This window comes from Aythya fuligula, chromosome 8 (assembly GCF_009819795.1).
Source record: "Aythya fuligula isolate bAytFul2 chromosome 8, bAytFul2.pri, whole genome shotgun sequence".
In the NCBI taxonomy this organism is placed as follows: domain Eukaryota; kingdom Metazoa; phylum Chordata; class Aves; order Anseriformes; family Anatidae; genus Aythya; species Aythya fuligula.
Window position 1 is genome coordinate 14,598,524 of NC_045566.1, and position 25,859 is coordinate 14,624,382.

General features: G+C 36.9%; 1 protein-coding gene across 2 annotated transcripts in view; it reads left to right on the forward strand.

The window, feature by feature from the left end:
• PRKACB (protein kinase cAMP-activated catalytic subunit beta) overlaps positions 1 to 25,859 on the forward strand; it is a 68,857-nt gene that overhangs the window by 21,631 nt on the left and 21,367 nt on the right. The gene's annotated exons all lie outside the window — the stretch shown is intronic.

The window sequence follows — 25,859 nt, forward strand, 5'->3', positions numbered from 1 at the left end:
TGGGGTGTGACTGTGACCTCTTGTTTTCCCGTGTGGCTCTGGCTGTCACTTGTCTGTGTATCTCTGGATGTCAGTTCACTCTGTTCAGGGAGTGAAACAAGTAACTTAAAGTAACTCATATTCCTGTTTCAAAAAAAGTGCATAGCATATATTCACTTAAAACGCTACTCATAATTTGGCGTTCAGAATCTTATGCTTGAAATATTTACCAAGAAACATGAGCGGGGTTGTTAGATAGCGTTGAGAGAAGTTGGTCTTTGTAGACAAGGAAAAGATTTAAAGGTTGATTCTGAGTTTGTTGCTTTGTTATTTTTGTGTCTGTTCTAGGTGACTGCCAGTATTTTATCAGTGTTATTAGATTAGTTATGGGCTTGTTTGAAGCTCTACTGAAAATACACTTTTCTTATGTGAATTTGCTGAGCTGGTTGCTTTAAGTAAAACAGAATTTGTACCCAGGATATCAGCTTTTCTTTCCTTTCTCATAGGGATAATATATATGTACCTATTCTATTTCTTGGAGGAAGCTGTTTTTCTTCAAAAAAACTTTGTATTTCAACATGAATGACTATGATGATGCAACTTTTCCAGCGAAGTATAAAGTTCTGGTCTTCTAGCTGAAGTTCTTGTAATTAAAGAGTAAGATGAGCTTATTTTAGGTTAGGTTTGACAATCTTTTCTATGTAGGCCGCGTAGAGTGTTACGAAGGAATTTAAGGTACATGCAAGTGAGTGGTTGTGCAGCAAGCTTAAGAAGATAGAAACAAATTTGGTGTCCTGTTCTGAACAACTTGCCATGTGTGCTTTTGTTAATTCTGAGAAATAACAGATTAACAAACTAAGTACAACTTAATGCTACAGTCTTGGGGGAGGGTGGTGATGAACATTAATGAGGTGCTTTAATAAAGTTCTTGAATCTGAACTACCGATATAAGTGGAATATACTGCTCAGTTCCTAGAGTTCATGAGGTGTGTTATCCTACACAAAGCCTGGAGATAGTTGTTAAGCTTTAAATGTATCTTGTGCGTTACATTTTTGCACAGAGGCTAGTCTAGTTGCTGGAGCTGGACATAATTTCAAGTTACTGAAGCTGTTATGGTTAATGTAGTATAGACTACAATTGTATTTATTCTGCTGTTAATTGCGCCATGGTCAGACATCTTACTGAACGTATACCCAAAGATAATGAGGGTGCAGAGAAGTAGTTAATCTAGTAATTGTGACAAATGAATCTCCAGAACCATCAAAGTGGCCAGTTTCTAAACTGTCAGCAAAATCCAGATGAGTAATGAATCTTCTAATACTTGTCTCCTTTTAACTAAGGAAAGAGCAACACAATCTGTTAGTGCAAATCAATGTGATCATTAAGGATTAATGTAGTATGATCCCATTCTGATATTACCCTCCCACCCACCACGACCTATCTATTCAGCAACCTCTGAAAAGTTCTGTAAGAAACTGTGTATGGTGTGCAGAAGTATTATTTTTACTTTCATTAGTACAATACAGGCTGCATTGATATAAGACTTACTTGGAAAGGTAATTCAAATTTAGATTTCAGGCCAACTAGAACTTATAAATACATTCAGCTCGGAGTCCCCAAAGCCGTTCATCTGCAGAACTTGGTTGTGTTTGACATCCTGAATGCCCAGAAGCCCACCAGGAGCTATGCACAGATACATTAGACAATACATTAATGTTGTTAACCTCTCACAGTTTTTCAGAAAAAATAGGTACCAGCAGTGTTTTCAGAAGTTAAAATAATACATAGTTTGCCTTAATTGGCAGATGAATCAGTTGATATTTTTTCTTCTGGAAGTGTCATCTTTATAGAGGCAAAGGAATGGAAACAATGAAGTAGGTTATTTGCTAACATATAAGCAGTTCACTTCAGATACGTATTCATTTAGGTTTTCATTTCTGCATAACTTAAGTATTGTTTTTCTATCATAATAGGAAGGTGAGGAGAGGGCTCAGTAACTGCAGTTACTCAGTAAGTATCTTTATTATTTTGATATTCCAGTTAAATAATACTGTTTCCTCCCTGTCACCCCCAAAAGTGTGGGAACATGGTTCCTATTGTGGAAATCAGTTTAAAAATTCATACAATGTATTGCAACTGGCACCTCATTTTGGCAGTTTTCTTGAGTAGGATTTAACTTGAGCGGAATTGGAGGAAAACCAGAATCTTCCCACATGCCATGTGACTCCCAGAAATAACAGTTCTGTGTTGAGGTTGTTAGGAAAAGTTATGAACATCTGAGAATGGCTGTGAGTGAAACACGTTTGTTCTTCCAGGAGGAGGAAAAGAAGTCTCTGGCTAATTACAAAATTTTAGTCCTTTTTTTTCTCAAAAAGTTTCAAGTAAATTAAGATGATGAATTCAAGATAGTGTATCTTCCTGCTTTACCAAATCAGAGGGACTTTTGCTTCCCAGAAATTAGAAGAGCCCACGTGATGCTATCATAAGACTTTTGCCAATTCAAAATGGGAATATCCAAAATATTCTTCTTTGTGGTAGTAGTAGTATTCATGAATAGGATGACCATATCCCTCTAAAATTAAGAGCAGCATGCCCAGTTATTGGCAGGAATGCTCCCCGACACATGCACACCCTTCAATGGTAGAGGTCTTTTTAGTTTAATTCTGTGTTCCCCCTGGCAGAATGCAGTCTGCAGTGGAGGTGTGCACTGAAGCTCTCTGTTTTTGCAGGCGTGAGCATTTCTGCAACTCCAGGCTTTTTGGCAGAGATCTCTCTTTTAAGGATGAAAATATTTGGACATATGTCATTTGTCACAATAACCAAATTCTGACCTGTGTAGGTTTTCTGTGTGTGGTTTGTGCTTTTTTCCTAGCAAGAGTTCCGCTGCTCAGGAGAAATCAAAAGAAATATGAATGGCATCTCTTAAAAAATGAACAAAAAAGCCCTGTCATTATTGGGTATTTGTTTTATTTGCTTTGTTTTCATACAAGGTCATCACTCAATAAGCCTAAGCCTAATTTGTAATTAGTCAGTAGAAGATCAGACCAAGACTCCCAAAGCTTTTTGGCTTGGAAATCTTAGGTTTTGGATCTGTCACAACATTTTCTTGTCAGGTAGGTCTCTCACCTTTTGAGACTAAGGTGAGAATGGAATTAAAGGTGTGTGAGTGTTGAGATGACCTCCGTTGCTGTAAACATCTCATTTCTGTAAATATCAGAAATAGAAATCAGTGGTGGTGGGGAAATATAGAATGAATTTTAATACCTAATACTGCTCAGTATCAAATGGATTGGATCTATACCATAAAAATGTCTTTACCTATGAGCGTGTTCATTATCTCAGTTGGCAAAGGGAAAGATAATTGCATGGTCAAATTGTACTTGAATAAGAGTTTAGTGATTTCTTGTATAACAGTGGTATTGAAAAATGGGGTAGTGACAATGCTTTGAGGTGACCTATTATGAGAAGCTGCTCTTGGTGGTATTTCACAACATAAAATACAGTGATTTTCAGGATAAATTTTTAATTATTGCTTGCTCCTATTTCTCTTTAAATCAAGTTAAAGATAAATACAACTACAAGTACTCATGTTAGTGTATCTAATTTTAGAAAACTAGCTTCAAGGACAGTAAAATACAGTTGCAGGGCTGTGGCTTCTTGAGGATACAGTTTTAAGGAATGATGTCTTTTTACCTATTGTCACTCATGTTATTGTATGCTAAACTGACATGCAGTATGAGTTGCTTCATTTTGTTCAGAGAATTACAAGTAATGGCATATTTTATCTATACTCACTTCTGAAGCTTTTTTCCAGGGTCTCTGTTGCCTGAAGTCTTTATTCCATACATGTAGGAATGTTTTTAAATTTATTTATTTTTTTTATTTTTTTTACAATTTTTTATTCTTAAAACTGTCTTGAATTCGAAACAGATGCTATTTAAGAATATATTTAGACTGGTAATAAATGAAGATATGTACCCGTTGCTACTGCCTCACTAGGAAAAATATTCTGTAATTAGAAAGTTGGTGGTGTAGATTATTTATCTTCTGAAAAATCTGAGTTATTTAGTCGTTTATGCTACACATAAATAATAAAGTACTTTTTAAAAATTCACTGTTTAGTATTACAGCTTTGGTATCTCACACTTTGATCCTTGACCAGCAGGTGGCATTTGCTACTGCACTTAAATGCAGGCATGAATTAAATTTTGTAAACACAATATTAGTAACTTTCAAACAGCAAGATTTCTCTATATTTTAGCTGTATTTGGGGTGCCTGCATGTTTCTGTAAAGCTCGATGATTTATTAAGAGCATGTAAGAATCTTTGAAATCCCTGCTTACACATTCTGCAGTTTAGGGTTCAGTGGCATCCCCTCCACTTCTAGTTAATTAAATACCATTTTTTTCACTCTGATGTGGATGATACCGGTAGATGTACATTGGTTCAGTTTTTCTCCTTTTCTGTAGAATATCTGCTGCCATTGAGCCAGCTGGCAGGAGCAGAGGGAGCAGAATGCTCTCCAGGGCTGTCTGTAATCCCCTTGGTAAGGCAGAGGAACATGGGATCTGTTTCTAATACGAGTAAAGGTGTCTGTATCGCCACATCATGTGACCAAACGTTTTGTACTTTAGACCATGCTTTCTAAAGGCCACTATTGTGTTCTAGTTTGCATTCTGTACTCCTTGACTTTATTAAAAAGCATTATCCTTTCTGATGAAGTAACTTAACATATTTAGCTCAAAATGGGGTCAGTTTGTTTTGTTTTGTTTTCCTCTAGGGATTATGTCTTGGCAGACAACTGTTTTATGCAAGTATAACAAAAAATACCTATGCAGGTATTGGGGTACTTTCTCTTTTGCTGAAAACTAAGAGGGTTTTAGAGAATTGTGAGTATGTCAAACTATCTTAACTTGTGCTAGGAAATGAGCTGCTTGAATAACTCCATACAATTACGATCTGGAAGGGCCTGTACTAAGCAGGATTCCGCAAGTTCTTTCAGAAGATATCTTGTACTTAAGTGAAAGCTGATACTTCAAAGGTGGATATTCGCTAAAGTTTGTTTTTTTTACAGAATGATTGTGTAATCTATTCATATTCTGAAACCTCTGTCTGGCAGTGTGACCGCTACTGATCAGTGCAGACGGCAAGAACCGGTGACCACATCACCTCGAAGGAAGCTGTCAGAGAAGTGAGGAGGAAGGAGCCAAGTTAGAAAGGAGAGGAATGCGATTCTCTTTGGCAGGAGTGGCCGTCTTTTCAAAGCAAGTTTGTCAGTTCTGTGGAAGATTTGGCTTGTAACAAGAGTTTTCTGTCCTCTAACTTGTCAGGACTAGATCTGGGATTATGACTACAGAATACAAGCTATTTGACTTAAAAATAACACAGATATGTGTCAATAGAACTGAGGAAACTTGATCTGCTGCCAATATGCAAGTGGAAAACCATGTTGTCTTGAATGATGAATTTGTCAAAATTTGAAAAGAAAACTGACAGGAAAAATGAGAATTTTTAGTTTACCTATTAAAAGTCAGATGCTGAATACAAGGAGTGTTTGGCTTTTTTCTTTTTCGTGTGTAATTTTTTTTCCTTTTGTATGATCATGGAAAAAGAATAAACGATGTTGGTGGAGAACGCAAGCCTTAATTTATGCTTCCTGGTGAGAGATGAAGGTATAAGATGTCTGATGCAATTAGGCCTGCATACAGTAGATGCCAGTAGAGGTCTACTGAGTCAAAATAGAAATAAGACCAGCATTGCCATAGCAACAACTTCCTCTTGGCAGTCCTATTTATAGCCGTGCTGCAGTCCCAGCTTTAGTACTGCTCTCAGAGGGGCTCTCTAATAAGGGTTAGCCTTGTTTGAAACAATGCACATATGAAGGTACACTAAGACGGCATGGGTGTACATTTCTGTTGAAGTTTCATATATAAATTTTAAAACATCTTTGTTTTGAAGAGGAAAGCCATTAAATCTGCAAGGCACTAGCAAATACTGCTCTTCCTTTCATGCATTTAAAAAGAAATGCAAGCTAGTGACATAGTGCTGGATGCACAGTGAAAATCAAAATACATCTGCTTTTTCAAGAAGCCTTTTTCTGCCTCTATTTCTACCCATAATTCTTTCTGAAATATGCGTGCCTGGCAAGACTCAAAATGAACTGTGGTTAATAACAATTTCTGATAAAATTCTTATTTTTAGTTTTTACAGTACACACTTGATAGAAAAGGATATAAACGATTAAGTTTTATATAACTTGAGACAGATTATACATGTCTTCTCCAATTTATACAACAAAACACTCTAGGTTCTTTAGTACATATTATTTAAAAGATTGTAGAACTAAACTATTTTCTGTTTTCTAATTGAAAATTAGACAATGAAGTTATTTTCCTTTTTAATATATGTTGGCACTATCTTTCAACTTACAAATAATTTATTGGCCAACAGGAGAGCTGCTATATTCAGCAATATCTACAAGTTCTTAAAAATTGAGAAACCCTCCCTAACAATTTGTGTCAAATAATTGCTTGCTCCTGATTTATAAATAATAATAAAGTTGGACCTTTGTAGAAATAAGTGGTGCGTAAAGGGAAAGATGAAGCCATCTATTTTAAAAGCAAATAAATTGTCTTTAACCTCTAGGAAAAAAATATGCTTAAGCAGGCAAGTTGACTCAGCTCTGTAGCTAACTGGGAAAACACTAAATTGGCAGATTAGAATTAAGACCTAAATATTAGTTACCTGGGAGTGATCTGGAATTTCTTACATCATAGTTCTAGTTTTCAAGATCCTGTCAAGGAATATAGTTCATTGTCTTAAAAACTTATCTTCTCTGTGGTTTTTATTGTAAGATATTCCTGGTTAGCCTTCATGCAATTGATGGGAAGATGTTCCAGTTCTGACACTGTAAGGGAGCTTCAGTTCTGTGAATGGCATTAGTTCCTAGGAGTGAGATAAATGCATTTCAGCAACATATAGTTGTGCTGTAGTTTTTCATATTATTTCACTTAGTACTATAAAGTTCAGGGAGATCATAGTAACTCTTATGGGGGAACACTTTAAATACTTTAAAGCTATAAGAAGTGAATATAGAAAAATGCGCACTAAGCAGGAATGTACAGATGATACTGTTACTCAGCCATCTCTATGTTCTTGGAGGAAAGGAGGGTGCTCTTCCTTGACTGTTCATTTTTAAGACTTGAATGGTAGGGGTGGAATTGCATCCTAGAAACTTCCTAGAAACAGAAATGATGTGGTAGCAGAAATGATTAAAAAAGAAATAGTCTATCTTGTTATGTTATTTTTGACTTTTTTTTCAGTAAGAAGCTGAAAGTCTCTGGCTGGGTTATACTGCTGTGCTTTGTTACTAGTGTCTGAAATATGTACTCTGGGTTTCGGCTGCTGGGAAATGCACACTAGGCTATGGGCTGGCAGTCAGGAAAAGTGCAGATGGATTTGTTGCCTTTTACAGATTAACGCACCACAGTGCTAGCCTGTTTCTATGGCTGTCACTGTTATGTTCTGTTTGTTTTTTGTTTTTTTTTATAAAGCTACAGGATGGTACATTAAGAATTTTTACTTTTCTTTATCAAAATACTATAATTTACACATGTAATATAAATATTCATAGCTCAATCTCCTACCCACATCTGTTTTTTTAGTGTGTTTTAAAACTTCCAAGGCTTAGTGACTAAAGTGAAAATAAAATTTCTACCTAAAGGAAGTTTTTTACCATTTCATTGTTGGTTTGGGTTGCAAGATGGAGAGAAGTTGGATCTTCATTATCTCTTATAGAACAGGCACTTCAGATACCTGTTAGAAAGGAGCTGCTTCAGTGCTTCTACTTTTCCAATGTGACTAACACATTCCTTAAATTGTACCCCTAGCCTGCTTGAGCCGACTGGTACTCAGGAAGAGGTGTCAGTAGTTCCATGTGCACATGGCTGGTGTCCTGTCACACACCAGAGCTGCGAGCACCCTGCCAGGAGCTGTGTCTGGGCAGCTCAGGCTTGGTGTGCGAACAAAGAGCAATTTTCAATGGTGCTCAGCTCTAGGAAATTATGGACTGCAACTGGCCAGCTGTAAGGTCTTCAAACATTACATATTTTAGGAAATAAAGCGGTTTGTTTTTTTTGTTTGTTTGTTTGTTTGTTTCTTTTTTAACAGAAAAGTTTCCTAGGTCACAGACTGTAGTGTAAAAATCATTCAGTGAGAGTTAAATGCATCTTCATCAGGCCTGGCATTACATGGGTCACACCTGTGCACGTGGGTTGACATACACCTGAGCTGACTTTGGTTGTACTGAGGTGGTAGAACATGGGGATGGTGGTGGTGTGGATGGGGCACAGCCTTCTTCCTTTCTTGGAGGGCATGCCACCTTAACGACAGGCACTGCACGGCTCTAGATCAAAGCTGGCCCTGGTTCTTCTTCCAGCTCGGAGCAGCATGAGTAAGATGACCTGAGGTCTGTTTTGCAGATGTCTGTGTAAATGTTTAATTGTATTTAAAGATTTACAAAGTGTTCTAAGGAAAAGCACTATTGGCTAGCGAGTGAAAATCCTAAGACAAGCACAGGTACAGAATTTTGTCTCTGACAAAGAATCATTTGTTGCTGATTACTGAGCTTTTGGGGAGTAAAATACTATGTCAGAGCTGGTGTACTCCATGCTTACCATATATAATATTTAAAAAAAATAATAATACTTGGTGTGAATAAATCAATGCTGAATTGGTTTGGAAGTATTGGTCTGTCGATAAGATGAAAGATTAGCTAAAAGGAAATAGGAGGTTCCACCTCTGAAAACTGTGGATGTCATATAAAGACCCTGAAGTCCACATGGGATGTGGGCATCAAAGAAAGTCAGTGCGGTAGTGTTTTGTGTTGTCCTTGGGCAATGCTGATCAATGCCAAAAAAATTCCTCTATTACAAAAGCACATTGCTATCTGTTCTATCAGTGCTTGAATAATAAATGATGAGTGTGACCAGTACTTTTTTTTTTCATATTTTGCTTGTGGACCAGAATGTCTGTGATGGTATCTATTGGTAGTATTCTTAAAAAAAAAAAAACACTAGTAAACCCAAGTTTCCTCCTAGGCTATCTTTTAATAATCTATTTTTGATAGCCTGTTTTCACTTAAACCAGTTCACTTCTGTCGTCTCAGAGGCTGGCTGTTTCTGCTCCCTAGTTTTGACACCTCATTCAAGTGTCCGGGTTAGTCACTTGGGTGTATTCAAAACTCTTAATTTTGGTGGGCAGAGATGCTCTTCAGCAGTTCTCACATCTCTTGATTTGACACTAGAGGGTTGGTAGACTCTAACACACATAATGTGAAGTGATGTGAATTTTGTAAATTACCTTTCCTGAGATCAGGGGAGCTAAATGTGTGAAAGACACTTGTGCAAAAGATAAGGTGACAGTACTGTGAAAAAAAAGGTGCGGAATCAGGGGAGGGGAAAATGATGAGTACTAGAGGAAGCAGTAAAGGTCAGAGAAAATAAAGTTGCTTGGAAGGATTCCCTGGACGCACAGACACTTACTGTAAACTACAGGGGAGTATGGCTGTGCAAATCCAGAGGGGCTCTTCCAGTTCTAAAATGTTCACTGGATGGGAAAACAAGCATGCTGTTGTCTTTAACTTTTGTAAATATTTCTTATATGGAAGCTGGCATAGCATTGCTCCACCATAAAGTGATTGGTTATATGTGGTGTATAAGCTATCTGCTCTCTGCCTATTCATGCCCCCAGTAAGGTAAGCTAACCCTCACGGTCATCACTAGTTCCTGTTTTCGGCAGCAAAGCCTTGAACCTGGGAGGTGTCATGGAAGTCAGCAATGATCCTGAGACAAAGTAGGTAAAAGCCAGGAAGGCTTAAGATAAAAAATTACCTTTGGTGGGCTGGGATCCAGGGGAGGCTGCAGCACCAGAACCTAATAAGAGAGAGCAGCCTGGTGACCCACAAGACAACGGGTTCTCATCCAGATTTGCAAAGCAATGTGTAAAGTGTCAGTATTTAGACAAGTTGGTCCTGAATTTTGAACAGGTGCTGGAAGAAAAAAAAAATCTAGAGTATATCTAGAGCCTGCATTTCTGTGCTTTGTGCAGGGGCTAGAAATTTAAACTATTCCCCTGACTGGGGTCAATGGTGACAACTCTAAGTTACTATTTTGAGGAATGCAGCCCGATCTGTAAAGTCTGTTCTTCAGCATTTTTATTGTTTCATCATTAATATAGGTGGTTTTCTTGTCATAGTTTTTTTTTTCTGAAAATGCAGAGCTGTTATGAAATAGTTATGTAATGTCCAAGGATGGATATCTGCTGCATTTGGAAACTATTCAGTGAGAAGTATGGTGGTGAAAAATAAGAGGTGTATCATCAACATGTTGACTGTAAGACAGGAGACAGATTGTGAAAAGTTATTTCAATCTTACTTAAGAATAGTTCTAAATTTTTAAGAAACCACGTCTTATATGTGCTGAAGATACACTGGGAAAGTTGCCCAATGTATGTATTTCCATTTTCACAAAAATGGATTTTTAGTATTACTCATTGTAAGCATGCAACATTACATAATTTTAAAAGTTAATATAATTTAGCATTAAATACCACTTTCAATTTATTTTCCCAATGTTCTGAACCATTAAGAATGACGCTCTCTAGACTTAGTCTGCAGTTGAAAACATGCAAATTTCTTGTGAATGAAAAATCCTCCTTGTGTAATTCCACAAGACTGCACTCAAGGCTTTGACATAAGCAACGTCAGGAGCCAGTGACCGTGACTTTGTGACTCCTTCCAGCTGCCTCTGGAGCTGGGAGAGTGAGTATGCGGCTAGATAAGGGTCTGCCAGTGCTGTTCTGGGAGCTTATTACTGAAAAAGCTAAAATCATTTGGTTCATTCTTGGAGTAAGTAGAACTCAGTATGGGTAAGTATAATGTACTCTTGTTTGCATGAACATTAGAATTCAAATTGTCTGATTTTCCTCAAAGGAGGAAAACAATATATTTTTTGTGGTAATGGTTTCTTCAGCAGTTTCTGCAAGCAACCACGTTGTTTAGAAAGTTGCTTAGTTGAAAACATGGAATTGTTAATGATTAGATTACAGCTGGTTAAGCTGTGACAGTGATGTTAGTACTCCATTTTACTAACAGGGTATGAACTGCAGAATAGTCACTTTTTTTTTCATGCATGGTTGCGGTAAGTTAAAAATATATACATATCTGGCTTCTGATCTTCAGAATAAGTTGTTTATGGTATTTTAATTTTTTTTAAATGTATTTTACTATAAAATACGTGCACTAAAAAGCTGTGAAAATCTACAGCAGTTATTGCAGTTGTTTGGTTTAAAATTATAATAATTAAAAAAAACAGTTTTCAATTGACATGAAAAGAGACTTAACAGTATAAAACAGTGCATTATACAGGTTTTCTTAACAGGAAGTAGACCAGAGCAGTGGTTAGAAAACACTGCATACAGGAAGTTTGACACATGCGTAGCTCTTAGTGTTTCTGACTTGTCCAGCTCCTTTTAGATATTTTCTGTTTTGCTTTTCTAAAAGTCGCCAGTGCGTATAGATGGCAGCTCAGAAGGAGGTACCTTGTAACCAGTGCACAGGGACTGCCACCGCGCTCCAGAGACTGGAAGGTTTTGCTAACCGCCTCTTCCATAGGCACTCAAAGGGTGGTACACATGAACAGAGAGTGCCTCTGGAAAATGAGAGCCATTTCTCTGAACTTGCTGTCCTATGGGACAAATCAAGTAAGTAGGTTCCTTTGTTTATTTTATAGATATTCTGTCTTCAATTTGCATAGCAATTGAAGAGCGTGCATGTTAGTGATTGAATACGAACGTTGCTCTGCGATACATTCCAGGGACGACTTTGCAATTCATTATCTAAAGGCATTAATTTGAAGAGTAACATACTGCATCATGCACAGAGAAGTGGGGGGCTGTTTCATGGGCTGGGTGGCTGGCACTAGAATTTATGGCTGGTCCCGTTCTGTTAAAGCACAGATGACTTGTTTTAGCAAGCCCTCACCCCAATTTTTACTTCTAAATTACTTCCTTTATTTTCAAATTAAATCTGCTAGTTCAGCAGAAATAGAAAACTTGTTTAAAATTATAATGTTTGAACTTTGGAGTGTGCAGACATGGCTGCACAGATTATACTTATTATAGGGTTTTTATTTTTTTCATTTTTATTGTGAATGATATATCAGAATGCTCTATACAGTAGTAAACAAAATTGTGTTTAGTTTCAAATATGATGAATAGCATTAGCTGTAATTTCTTAATTAGTTAACAGTTGAATTAGTTATTAGTTAACAATATGCATTTGTATGGACTAAAACTTTCCATGATTGCATTTTGGCTAATAAAAGAGATTTCAGAAATATCACAATGTAAGTAAATTGCCATTTGATTATTTTTTCCTTGTACAGCAATGCATTTTTTGCAAAGTAATTATCTCTATGGTTAAATCCTCATTTTAAAATGTTGCAGTATGGTAATTGATGATAATTCTGTTCCAAATTTCAGATTCATTGATGGATTTGGGATAGCACAGTTATTTCAATCGAAAATAGGCCTTATTTGAAATGCCTAACATCGGTGTTAGCATGAAGAAAATCAGCATTTATACATCTCCTTGCTTTCAGTTTGAAACGGTTTATGAGCTTGGAATGAATCTGTTCTCAGAGGATAAGCAGTAAACATGGAAACAAAAAAGTGTTAATGCATTGACCTAAAATAGATGAAATCTAGGTCTTCAGAATGAGATGGAAAAGGATTGACTAGTTTTGTTAGGAAGATAAATGTTGAAAGTACATAAACTCCGAGCTTCCACTTCTCCAAAATATTTTCAGCTCAGTAAAAATAGATTCTAACTTCTGTTTACGTAGAAGCTCTTTTTTATGTAAATAGCTATTTGAAAAAATAACATTGAAGCACTTTTGTTTATATAATGGAGAAAAAAATGGTATTGACCTACTGACATTCACAAATTGTGACCTGTTTGTGTACAAGTCTCTGCTGTTTTTTTTCTCTGTCTATTTAAGGCAAGCTTCCTTGTATGACATGCGTGATGAGGAAATGGACTGTCGTGTCTTTCGATGATAAACATGGTGAAAATAGTTGTACTTTGAATGCCATTTTGAGTAATAATTAAACACAGTGGCTGGATGTAATTTTTCTGAAGAAAACTTACTGAGCTGGTAGCTGAATATTGGTTATCTTGTAGCTTTAGTTTCAGGATGACATTTTGGATATTTATCCTGAATCCTAACTCTCTATTTGATGATTAGTAAAAGATTAAAAAATAATAATAATTGTTGGTACACATGGACTAAGCCTGCATTTTAGGATTCTCGTTTCACTACCACCGTGGCTTAAGGAGTGACAGGAAGTAAAGGGCGCTTTTATGTCTGTCTGCTACTGACTCGCAGTTGTGTCTGCAGAAAAATGCATCATCTGTGACGATTCTTTGCATCATTACAAAGGAAAAATGTAAGAGAAACAGTTATTTTCTACCTGACAATTCAATGTCATAGAATCATGTTGGGTCACCTGAAATCAGGTTGCTGATTAATTTCACAGAGTTTAATGAATAAGCAGTGCTCTGGAAAGATACTGGTGTTTGTTTTGTAAGGATATTTGGATATTCTCAACTGTTCTGCACGTGTAACTGCAACTTAGGGGATGTTCTTGTTAGGTTTTAGGTGAAGCTAAATAGCAGATGCTTAGTGTGAATTACTCCTGAGTTCAAGGCAAAAGCACTCCTTTACATTCCTTAAAAAAAAAAAAAAAGTTTGGAAAGGAGATTTTTGTTGTGGCTCTAGGTTTGAAGTTGAATTGATTTGAACAGAAAGTTAATATATTAACACTGCTGTAAAGCAGTATTATAACAGGTCTGTTTCTGTGTATGTCTTTGTACAAGCAGTTACTGCTAAAGCTCTGGGTTTGTTGAAGGTGAAGGAGTTGCTTGTTATCAGGTGGACTTCGCTAAGTGTTGTCAGTCATCAAGTGTTGTGGCCTAGCGTGCTTTCAAATGTTGCCTAAGGCCTCAGGGTTTTTTTTAGTTGTTGATTTTGAAATTTATTTAATTCCTTTGTTTCATTGTTTTGTTATTATAGAGCATACATTTTTTTTCGAACATGCCTTGCATTCTTAGTTAATATATGAAATAGATTTGCTGTGTAAAATCCTTAGAATCCAGTAGGGGCAGAGATGGTATGGGATACCACAGGCCTTTGAATCTATTTTAAAAACTTGACTGAGTGCATGTGTGAGTGTACACATTGAGCTAGTAGTAATCAGGTCAGTTGTGCTGCACAGCCAGAAGATGAAAGGGATATGCTGATGGTAGTCAGCAGAAGGATATATTTCACTCTCAGTTTCAGACGTCTTGATTTCTACCAATAGCAACTATGCAAAACCTATGTTTTGATTTGTTTTTTTTGTGGTTTTTTTTTTTTTTTTGAGTGAAGTGGGAACAGAAAGGACAATGAGGCTGCTCGGTTTTGAATGTAGAGGCAGCAAAATCAGTGTAAATCTTTTGTTCTTAAGCTGATACGGGTATTTTCCAAATCTGTGCAAAATAAGAGATCATAATAACAACTTGAAGTGACAGCAATGGTCAGGAGAGTCACCACTATTGCATCTTTCTGTCATCTTCAAATTCGTGTAGTCTCTAAATTATAAATGGATGGATGGTGAATAGTCAAAGGAATTCTGTTTGCTCTCTAACTGATTCAACATATCGATACACTTTTAAATGCTATGGAATGTCTTACAGATTTAGATAAATAATTGCTAGATATATGTATATGTAGGGAAAAATATATCCGAAATATGAAATAATGTACAGACTACATTGTGTGAATTGATTAAAGCTTTAGAATAACTACTAGTTGGGTACAAGTCAACAGATAATTCTGGTCTAAGGTTGCCATGGAAACAACCAGTGCTTGATATAATTGAGAACATCTTAAAACCTCCTGGTGTTTGCATGCTTTTTTTCCCCTGCCATTTTGAGTTGCTTTGGGCATGAATAGGTAGCACTGGTCAGAACAGAAGTAGTTAATGAGCAAAACCAAATATCCGTGTGCTGAATATTGATTTTAGTTTACTACTGCTATCTTGTGCTTCGCAGATTTTTGCATCAGAAGGAGCTCGTAAGGAAGAGAAGGTCTGGATTCTGTGTGCTTTCTCTTTCCAGTTAGTGTATAGTTGTGTTTAGAGATTGAAGCACTGATTTTTTGTAGGGATTAACATACTTTATCAACTGTTGGATTAATATTAGGAGCAATATGTTTCTGAAAATAAGCTATTCAGCATGAATGGTAAGTCTTTTCTATTACCTTTGACACTATTTTTTGTTCTGTCTTCACAATCAGGAAAAATCTACCAGGTTTCCCTTTCTTGTCTGCATAGCTACATCGAGCACTGATCTCTTTGTTTTTGTAATCTACTTACTGTGGATTTCTATTAAAAATTACTAGTCTTAAAGATTAGTATTCTTATTAAACATCTTGTTTTGCATAATTAGTATTTAATATTTTAAATATTAAATATTTTAAAGCTTTATCTTAGAAATAACTGTTCCAAATCATTGAATAAGACACAGAATGAGATATGGTGAATTTTATAATTGAATGCTGTGTATGTCAGTTTACTTAATTTTCTGTGCCACTCATATTAAATTATTTTATGTTAATTGATACAAATTAATAAAAAAACTTCTGAAATTATTGTAATTATCACCTAAAATTCGGAACTAGCTTTTGTTCTTTTTCATCTGAACCAGCTTATTCTTTTTTGGTCTTTATTCTTTCTAAATGATGGAATAGCAGAATAGTTCCGGTCATTCATGGAAGTAGGGAAGGGGAGCCTCATTAAAAATGAGATATTATAATATACCCAGGAAACTTATCAGGCAGGTAGTTGCTTTCTAAAAACAGCGTGATTGATTATTATAAAGTACTTAATGCAATTATGAAGTGCTTTATTCTTCCTTGGAATATTAATGAAAGTTGCATCTAAATATTTAAATTACTTATATGCAATTTTTTAGAACAAGATGTCCGTGAAAATGGTTTGCAGAAAGCACAAATGCAATAGTATCTGGCACGATGCCTTATTGTTTCATGTGGATAATCTGGAGCTTTGCAAAATGACTTAAGTTTAGAGATTGCTTAAAAAGAAAAAAATAATCATGCATACAGGGTTTATATATGCCTGTGTGGTTTCGCTTTGTCCTACAAATTTAAAGGACTATTTTTACGAAGATTTCACTTTTGTACAAGGCATGAGATAGAGTGGGAGGAGTCATCCCACTGCCTTATCTAATACCAGTTTATATGTACTTATCTCATACAAATGTTTTGAGGTCATCTTCCCTGAAAAGGAAAGTGTTGCCGTCATTTCCTCAGCATACAAAGTACAACAATATGCAAGTGTCAAAACCGGTACAGTTACAAGACAAATTACAAGAACTTTGCATATACGTTATGAAAATCTGTGTTACAGCATCATGACCGTGTAAGTAAACCTAAACGCAGGCTGTCCTGGAAAGAGGTGGTCCAGCCTCTGCCCTGTATGGATGCTGGCAGGAGCTGGGCAGGGAGCTGATGGAGCCCTGTCGAGCACCTGCGAGCCAGCACAAGCACATGGCAGGGCCAAGAAGGCAGCCTCACCCCTTTGTGGCTCTCTTCCAAGCAAGGGGCAAACTATAGCCATGCATTTCCTCAGCATCACACAGCCACGTTATTCCACGTGTGAAGAGGTCTTTATTTTAGAGTCAGGAAGGCTCTCTGTTTTTTCACTGATCACCATCACGATGCTGGCTTTTTCCTCAGCTTTTTGTCTGTTTCTCTTACAGTTGCAGCTTCCACCAGAATTAAGATTTGTGGAAGTCAGCTATAGCAATTTTAGATTTTGCTGCTTAAGTGTTTTTTTCCTTCCTTTTTTATTGTGTTATGATGGAGCAATTTTATGGGAATATTTTTTCTTTTCACAAAAAAAATAGGTGAAAAAGAGGTTACAGGGGTTCATTTTGTTTATTTGCTTTTACCCCAGGAGCTTTATTCCACAATTTGCATCTGTAGATTATATTCATCTTGACATCCATGCTCCTAGGTCCATTAAAAATAAAAACAAATAGATGCAATTTTTTACAAGTGTCTGTTCCCAATTGAAAATATCTACAAATTAGAAGAGTAATTTTGACAAGGGAAAGGTGAATATCTCATGCTCCCTTGAGTGAGAATTATATTGTCTTCAGTACAAACATTTCCCCATTTCAAGTACTTTTGCTGTTTAGTGCACCTTTGTGGTTATCCTTGCTGCAGCAGTTTTACACCCTTTAAGTGGTTAAAACTAGATGCTGTCTTTGTAAAGGGTGGATGCAGGTGAAACTAATTCTAAACAAAAATGGCTTGCTTGCTTTTTTTTTTTCCTCTCCTCTCCAAGAGATAAAAATTCCAAGAGATAATTTTTTTTTTTTCTGGGAAGACTGGGGAGAATGAAGAACTATTTGCCTTTCACGGGCCTTGTTTCTTGTTTTCCTTGGTTTACGGTTTGTTTTGGTTTGAAGAGCAGGACATTTCATAACAGATAAAGGACAGGTATTGTTCTGGCAGATCTTGTGTTTCAGTAGTAATAGCCTTAATGCTCTTAGTAACATTATGTCTACAGTTGGGTAGTACTTTCAAAAACTGGCAATAAAGAGGAAATTGCTGATCCAGAAATGATACTTTTAGGATAGTAGTTGCCATATGTGCGTAGACAGATGGAGCAGTATGAGGAGTGTGAGCAATGCTAATAGCCTCCATCCGCCGAGTTACTGTCAAGCTTTGGAGGCACTGGAGAAGAGGAGCATTTCAGGAGTAAGGGCATAGTATTAATATCTTACCTGTGTGTGTTGCAGCCATCTTTTAAGAGCGGGGTACAACCAGCTCGCAGAAGTATTTGAAACTACAGCAGTTGAGCACTGGGGAGTGACATCACAGCAAAATAGGGTTGAGTGAAGGTTCCCATTGTGAGGTAATGGAAGAAAAGATGGGAATATGTAACAAAGGAGCCTTGAAGTTGAAGATCTGCTGTACGTTTGGACTAATTTATAAAAGTACAATTTGGACTGACTGAATTTAGAAATTCATTATGAAGATCAGGGGACAGAACTGTGTTTGTCATTAGTTAAAAGAATTATTTCTAAAAATAATGTTTTAGAAAATTGTAAGATTAATGAGGAATCTAGAGGTGTTACACATCAGTACTGCTACCAAGCTACAGTTATTTATTTTCCCATTGACATGGGTAGTTGTTGAGAAAGACAAAGGAACAATTTGTCCCCCTGCCGAAGAGACTGTGAAGAATGCATCTCATAGGATTAATGGTATCTTCCTTGCAAAACTTACCCAAAGGTACTAGTTAGCCTCTGACCATAGACTAGGTTAAGTTCTTAGATGTTGAGCTGGGTTCATGTTTTGTTCTGGTTTTCATATAAAATATCTGAAAAAAGAAAAAGCAACATGAGCTGCTTTGATGTAGTTCTTAAAACGCATCCCTACAGAGAACAGTCCCTCGGGTGCTTAGTTTAGAGTATGGGCAAAAAAATGAATTTAATAAAATTTGGGTTGCTTCCAAAGGAATGGGTACCTGGTACATTGTAATCTTGCATCTCAGGTGAACTGTGGCTTACTTTTCTGTTATGATTCTTCCATATATATATATATATATATATATATTTTAACAGATTTTCTTCTTGTTTTTTACTTTATATCTCAAATAGTTTATGTAATTATTTCTTGTTAGTTCCTCAAAAAATTGCTGCTGGTATTGCTGCTGTAAGCCAAAGTTTGCAGCATGCATTTCACATCTTTAATTGTTGAGGTCATTAAGAGGCGTTTTATAACCTGACCAATGGGTTTGGTACTTTCCTTTATTCATTCTTGTTTCTGAAAGCTCATTAAGAACTTGTATTTTCTTTGCTTTATTATTATTATTAATATTTACATTTTTGTAGGGTTTACGACTAAATTCTGTGCAAATTTTGTGCCTGCTTTTTATCAAAGTACTGACCATAAACCTGTTTTCTCTGAAGTTCCATTCATTATCAGAATGGATAGTGAACACTCTTATCTACTTTTCACCTACCCTAACCCTAAGGTGAACAAGAATTTGTTGTTCACTTGATGTGTTGAATAGTGAATTATGTTTATTTACATAAGACTTACTTCCTTATTCAGGAAGTCTCTGCTATCTAAGGTGATAAACGAACCTCTACTAATTGGCTAGCTACTGCAGGCAACCATTTCCTGTAAATATTGAAAATGAATATTGAAATATGATCTGCAGGAGATATGTCAGTGTTGTGATGTGTCAGATTCCCAAGTCTTGCAAAGAGATGAAGAGCTATTTTGCTGATATACTCTGACAGTTGTGAAGTTATTGATTCAAGTGCATGCATATGGGAGTGTGTATGGTTTTGTTAATGTAAGGGCTGGGACAAAGTTGTGTTGCAGGAAGTAGACTTTGAAATGAGCACAGTTAAACCAAGATTGGCATATCTACTATTTTGATGCCTTGTATGAAATATTCAGAAAAAAATAAAAGCAACACTAGAGCTACTCTTCTTGAGTAACTTGTAAAATGCACCCAAACCGTGAACAGCCCCTGAAGGCGCTTAGTTTGGAATACAAGGAAAAAATGAGTTTAATAAAACTTGGGCTACTTCTAAAGAAAAGGGTATTTATTTGTGCATGAGTACATCTATTTTTATGAAGGATATTTTGCAGGAAATGTATCGGTCAATATGCAGACCAAGTAGCTACCTGCAGATTTTTGCATACAGTTTTTAGCTATCTAACCATAAAACACTCTCAGTGATAGCTGCCCAGTACTATGTGACTCTCTTCAGTCAAGGAACTTTTATGAGGAGGGAAGGTGGGGCAGTAGTATAGAGAGGAAAGTTGGTGCTAGCCCATCAGTACTTACACTGCAGAGGGGTGGGAAGCTTAGCTGGAGTAAAACTGTAGGAAATGCTGTAAACATTTTGCTTAGTGTTTTTGAATTTATATTTAGCAGAATTTACTAACAACCTTTACCCAGGAATGTAGATAGAGTTATAACATATTTTCTAGTAGTGCCCTAGAAAATTTTGTTCTTGGAACTCATTCTTAAAATTTATTCTTTTTTTTTTTTTTCCCCACATGGTAACCATGGAAATATATGCACTGCAGAAAAAGAGCTGCTTAAAATTTCGCAATTTTACCACAGTTTTCAGTTTTCTTTGTGAAGTAATACCTATTATGTTTGACAGAGGAAGGAGGTCTTTGACACTACAGATTCTGTGATAGTTGCAGTGTTTTTGATTACTGGTTAAGTTCAGCTACAACTGTAGAGAGTGGTACTGCATAGATAATTCCCAGTTCCTTGCAAAGCATATCAATGTACAATAATTGAGGATGTCATATGTTAACACTTCTTTACATAACCTTTTGTTAAATTAGATGTATGATCAAATTTTATACATAGGGAGTGTTAAGCACTGCACTTGAAAGTAATTGTATTAAACTTATAATTTATTAATTTAAAATTTTACATTAAGAGAACTTATAGAATAAGTGGAGATTAATAACTTAAAAATAGAATTATTACTCAAACCTTTCCAGTAGTCCAGTGCAATTCGTTCAGGTTGTGTTAAACTAGCACAAACTGGCAGTACTTCAGAAAACGTGCAGTTCTTGGGCTGGAGCACCTCTCCTATGCAGACAGGCTGAGGGAGCTGAGGTTGTTCAGCCTGGAGAAGAGAAGGCTCCAGGGAGACCTTATAGCAGCCTGCCAGTACCCAAGGGGGGCCTGCGGGAGAGGGACTCTTTCTCAGGGGGTGCGGATAAGACAAGTGGTGATGGCTTTAACCTAAAAGAGGGTAGGTTTTAGCTTAGATATAAGGAAGAAATTCTTTACTCAGAGGGTGGTGAGGCCCTGACGCAGGCTGCCCAGAGAAGCTGTGGATGCCCCATCACTGGCAGTGCCCAAGGCCAGGCTGGATGGGGCTTTGGGCAGTCTGGGCTGGTGGTAGGTGTCCCTGCCCATCATGGGGGGTTGGAACCAGATGGTCTTTAAGGTCCCTTCCAACCCAAACCATTCTGTGATGTTTTCTGTCCCATACATTTGCCTGTTCCCCCTGACTTGTCTTTCCCTCACCCTGGGGGAAGCATTCATGCCATGAAAAGAACTGAGAGTTGCTTTGGATTAAAATGAGCTTCCCTTGTTCTCCCCTGTCTTCTGCCCATTATTCTCTAATCTGGCCTAACTCCCCAACCTGGCTTGGCAGGCAGCCACAGGGTGCTTTTCCTATTTCATGGAAACTCATGATATTGAGGCAGGGAATAAATGATTGTGGGAGGACAGGATGGGTTGTTTGTTTGTTTGTTTGTTCTTTGAAGTAGTGCTTATATATATGTACTAGTCTTTACTGAACAGTAAACTGCAGCCTTACAAATCAAATTGCTGTTTCATGGACTTCCAAGCCTCAACGCATGTGGATTGTTGCAAGAAAGGAAGCATATATAGGAGTGTGTCATCTTGGCAGTCTGGAGTAACTCCCTTCAGTGAACACTTCAAGGACAGGAACAAGGTACATGAGAGACTCCTTTCCTTAGGCTAAAGATTAGTTTTAAGGCATTACAGAAGAAACTGTACGGCAGTTGTAACTGTTTTTTTTAGAGAAAAGGAGGAAAAAAATATATACCACCCACTTTAATCAGAGACAGGTTGCTAGAATGCTTTCATTTGGAAGGGAAGCTTGGGCAAGAAAAAAAGGTGCCACCCTAAATGCCTAGAGGGCCTCTCATGTTCGGCAGGGATCTGCCAGAGATTTTGGGTCACATCCCATGCTTGGATGTATGGATGGAGCTATTCTGCTTGTCAGCATTGAGGAAATCTTGTATATAATCAACAATTTAGGATTTGAATAATAAATCCCAGCTTGGTTCATGGATTTTGTTTGGTTGGTTTTGGCAGAGAGGAAGAAAGGCTTTTGGTATAACTGGAATGCATAGCATTTATCTGTGTGTCTTGAGGGAGGAGTCACTTTGTTGTTGTTTGTTTAGTGAAGTATATTCAATTACAAATTTTGGTGAGGTTTCATTTCAGCAAGACTTCAGGGATTCACATTTTAAGTGACTCGGTGCTGGTTGGGTTTCATCCAGTCTCTCTGGATCGGTTTCTATTGTGTTGCATGTTTGGCATTAGTGGGGTTTGCTGCCTCTGCTTGGACCAGTGCTTTATGATTTAAAATGATAAATAAGGGCAAACAAAAGATTAACAGTGAGATTTGGAAATAAAACCAATTTTATTTCTGGTAAAAATAGAAGGAAGAAGAAAGTCAGTCTGACTGTGGCAGTTGTATGCAGTAGAGTATCATCCCCTCAGCATTCAAGAAAGATAGCCATTATCTCTGATAGCTGAAAATTCACCTCCTGTTTTGGTTTGTCTAAATCTGTCGCATCTCTTGCACAGTCTGTCTGCTTTCATACCAGCCAAGTAAAGAGGTGAACAATAAGACTTCAGCTTTGTTTAATTTACAGCTTAAAATTGTAGCATGCAGCCCCGGGGGGTTGGAGGAGGGATTCATTTTCTCTTACAAGACTGACAAAATACAGTCTAGCTCAAGACTTAAAATAAATAAATAAATAAAAATAAATTTAAAATCGCCTGTGTTCAATATCTGGAGGTGTAAAACACAAGTTTTTCTTATCTCTTAATTTGCAATGTGCAGTAACGTTAATTCCTGAATAAGCTCCCCCTGAAATCAGATTCTATTGCTATTTCCTAGTCTTCAGCCACTGCGGCTGTAATTACTCCTAATTTACTCTATCCTGTTCCTCTCCCTTTTTCTCCATGGCTTTTCCATACCCTTTTGTTCTCTGCTTCTTACCAGTCATTCCCAATATTCCATAGAAGTGTTTACAGTATGCACTTTAATTAATAGCAGTTGCATTCTAATAGCAAACTTGTATGCATTTAATAATTCTTACATGAACCTTCATTTACTAAGAAGTTTTAGTTTTTGTATTTCAAAAGTGTTCCATGTATATATATTTGATGTTAAATTCTTATCTATTGCAGTTGCTAAGTTAGTAGTATGATCTTCAACACCAGTTTTTATCGTAATTAAAATTGCAGTGGAAATATAAGATCAAAACTTTGCTCTTAAAGTCAGAAAGTTGATAGATGAGATATTAAATTGGTACAGAGTTTATTGATCTAGCCTTAGTGACCTTACAACTTTTAGAGCAGGAACAAGACAAAGTTATCAGTGGGCAGTTTGTGACAACAGAGCCAATAAGTGCTTTTCACCACAGTATTAAGAAAGGATTGACTGGGCCTCATATTACAGCCTTAATATCACATTGGACTTTTTTTCTCCATTGTTTTCACATTGTGAGAAACAAAGCCTTTTGTTTTTGTCGATGGTGTTTCAATGATACCACTTCAGCTTCTGTATGGAAGTGCGTTCTAGCTATTAAAATGTTAACTCTTGTTCACACTACTTCCTTTGAACGCGTAATATTTAATACACAGTTGTGTTCATTTTTAAAGATATACCAGGGTAAAAAGAAAACTTGTAAGCCTTGTGATAGTATTCTTCCTAATGAAAGTTACAAGAAATTGAAAAAGATTTAAGGTTAATGGTGCAAGAATTAGGCTTGGAACTCTTGACTTGAGTGCTTCTCTCGTTTCTGAAATGCGGTATTGTAACCACAGGATTCCCTGTATGTCTCGATAATGTTTAAGCCTAAACCATAATATACAATTATATTTATCAGATACATATTCATTTTTCCATTAAATGAAATTCGGAGATTTTAATTAAATATCCCATTTAATTCCAGTTTTCAAGTGATTATATTACAGTTTTGGAACATAAATTGAATTGTATTTTGATAAAGGGCATTCTAAATACCAAGCAGAGATTGGCATTTAGCACAGCAGATGGGGGTTTGTAGTGGTGCCCAATGTTTGGTCTTAATCAGTTTAGTTCTTGCTTTCTTGCCATAAATCCTATCCAAATAGTTTTGTGGTTTTTTTTTTTTTGTTTGTTTGTTTGTTTGTTTTGTTTTTCCAAAAAAAATTCTGGCTCACTGTCTCTTGTGGGAGATGTGCTTGAGAATAACAAATACAGTGCACGTGGGAGGTGGGAGAAAGGCAATGCGATTTATGTTAACTCTTCAGGACTCCTCCATCTGTGACCCCTTTCCCCTGTGCTCTAATTGCACCCCTGCAGCTGAGAGGTCCTAACCCGCTTAGTTGTTTCAGGAGCTTTCCAAGGCTTTGCTTGTTTCAGGCCAGAGTGCTCTTTGTAATACCTTTTTTTTTCCTATAGCCCTGCTAACTTTTCATACAAAAGTTAATCCACAAAACAATTAAAGGAAAATACTGTGTTCTGTGTCAAGGCACTGTTAGATAACATCTATTCGCTACGTTTCCCCTGTTATTTGGAGGTGTGTTTAGGGACTGGGGGGGAGGCAGGTTGGGGAGGGGTAGATGGTGTTCATTTCTTTCTTTCTTTTTTTTTTTTTTTTTTTCTTTAAGTATCTCTTTGTATGCTAGTGCTACCTGGGAACCTCAGGATCTTGAGCTCAAATTTTAAGCATTCCGATTCTTCCTGACGGAGAGCAGCTGAGGAGCAGTGGCCTCTCTGAACTGCAAGTGCCAGCTACAAACACTTTTTCATTGTGACCAGATGGGTTTTGTCACTTGAAAACTAAGCTTATTTGAACAGGAAACTCTTGGATTCATATGACCAGGGACAATTAAGAAACCTGATAGCTAATTCCATATCGTTGTGTTGTACTGTGCACTGAAGTGGCTGGATTTTGTTACATAACATACTTCTATCCTACTCTCCACTTCCCTTAAAAGTCTCTTTTAGCAGGCTCTCCTGCGTATCACCATTTTTCTTTTGTTCTGAATACAGATATCCATAGGCCAAGTCTCATGTCATCTGCGATATACAAGTAATAGCTTACATATTTCTTGTCCAGCTGTGTGCACCTGTAGGATTTCTTCTGAACAGATTTTTAACTGGTGCAGGCAGAAGTTACAAACTTTCAGTTTTGTAAAAAAAAAAAAAAAAAAAAAAAAAAAAAAATAATTATCTCCTTGGCCATCATCCCACTTCTTAATACGCTTTTCTGAATCTCCCCCAGTTTCTTCTACACACCTTGTGTGTTTACCTTGTGTGAAACTTGCATTTCCCACTAATAATTGGGCTTGCTGGTGATGAAGAACTAGATTATCGGAGGTTAACGAAGTGTGTTTGTGCCCACCTAACCTTTGGGTCACTTGTGCAGCCCTTCCAGTTCCAGCTGGTGTCCTTACTGGTGCTCCCATAGTTTGATCCTATGCATGGCTCTTGTGCCGCTGTTTTCACTTGTGCTTTGCCCTTGCCTTCCAGCACCTTCCTTTCTTGAACAACAGCTTTTCCTCCTTTAGTTTCAACCTCCTTCACTCAATCTGGTACTGTGTCAGTGAAATCAGTATGAATAGGGTCTGTTTGCTGGTCTTTGCTAACACTCCTTGCATCATCAAAATCTTCACTTCACTTAGCCATTTGTGAATTCATGATTGATCCTTGCATTAGTTTTTCGGTGCTTATGGGAACACGTATATAAAAATCTTTTTTGTGTTTTTTTTGGGAGTTTTAGAAAATTAAATTGTAATTGTAAAGGTACCACAAATAATTCAAGTATTCATTCCAGATTGTATACAGTAATTTCATCTGTGCTTTTTGTGTGGTTTTGTTGCTGTTGTTGGGTAACGGGACTGAAATTTGGTTGTGAAATTTTTGGAGACTGTTTTCCATTTCTGT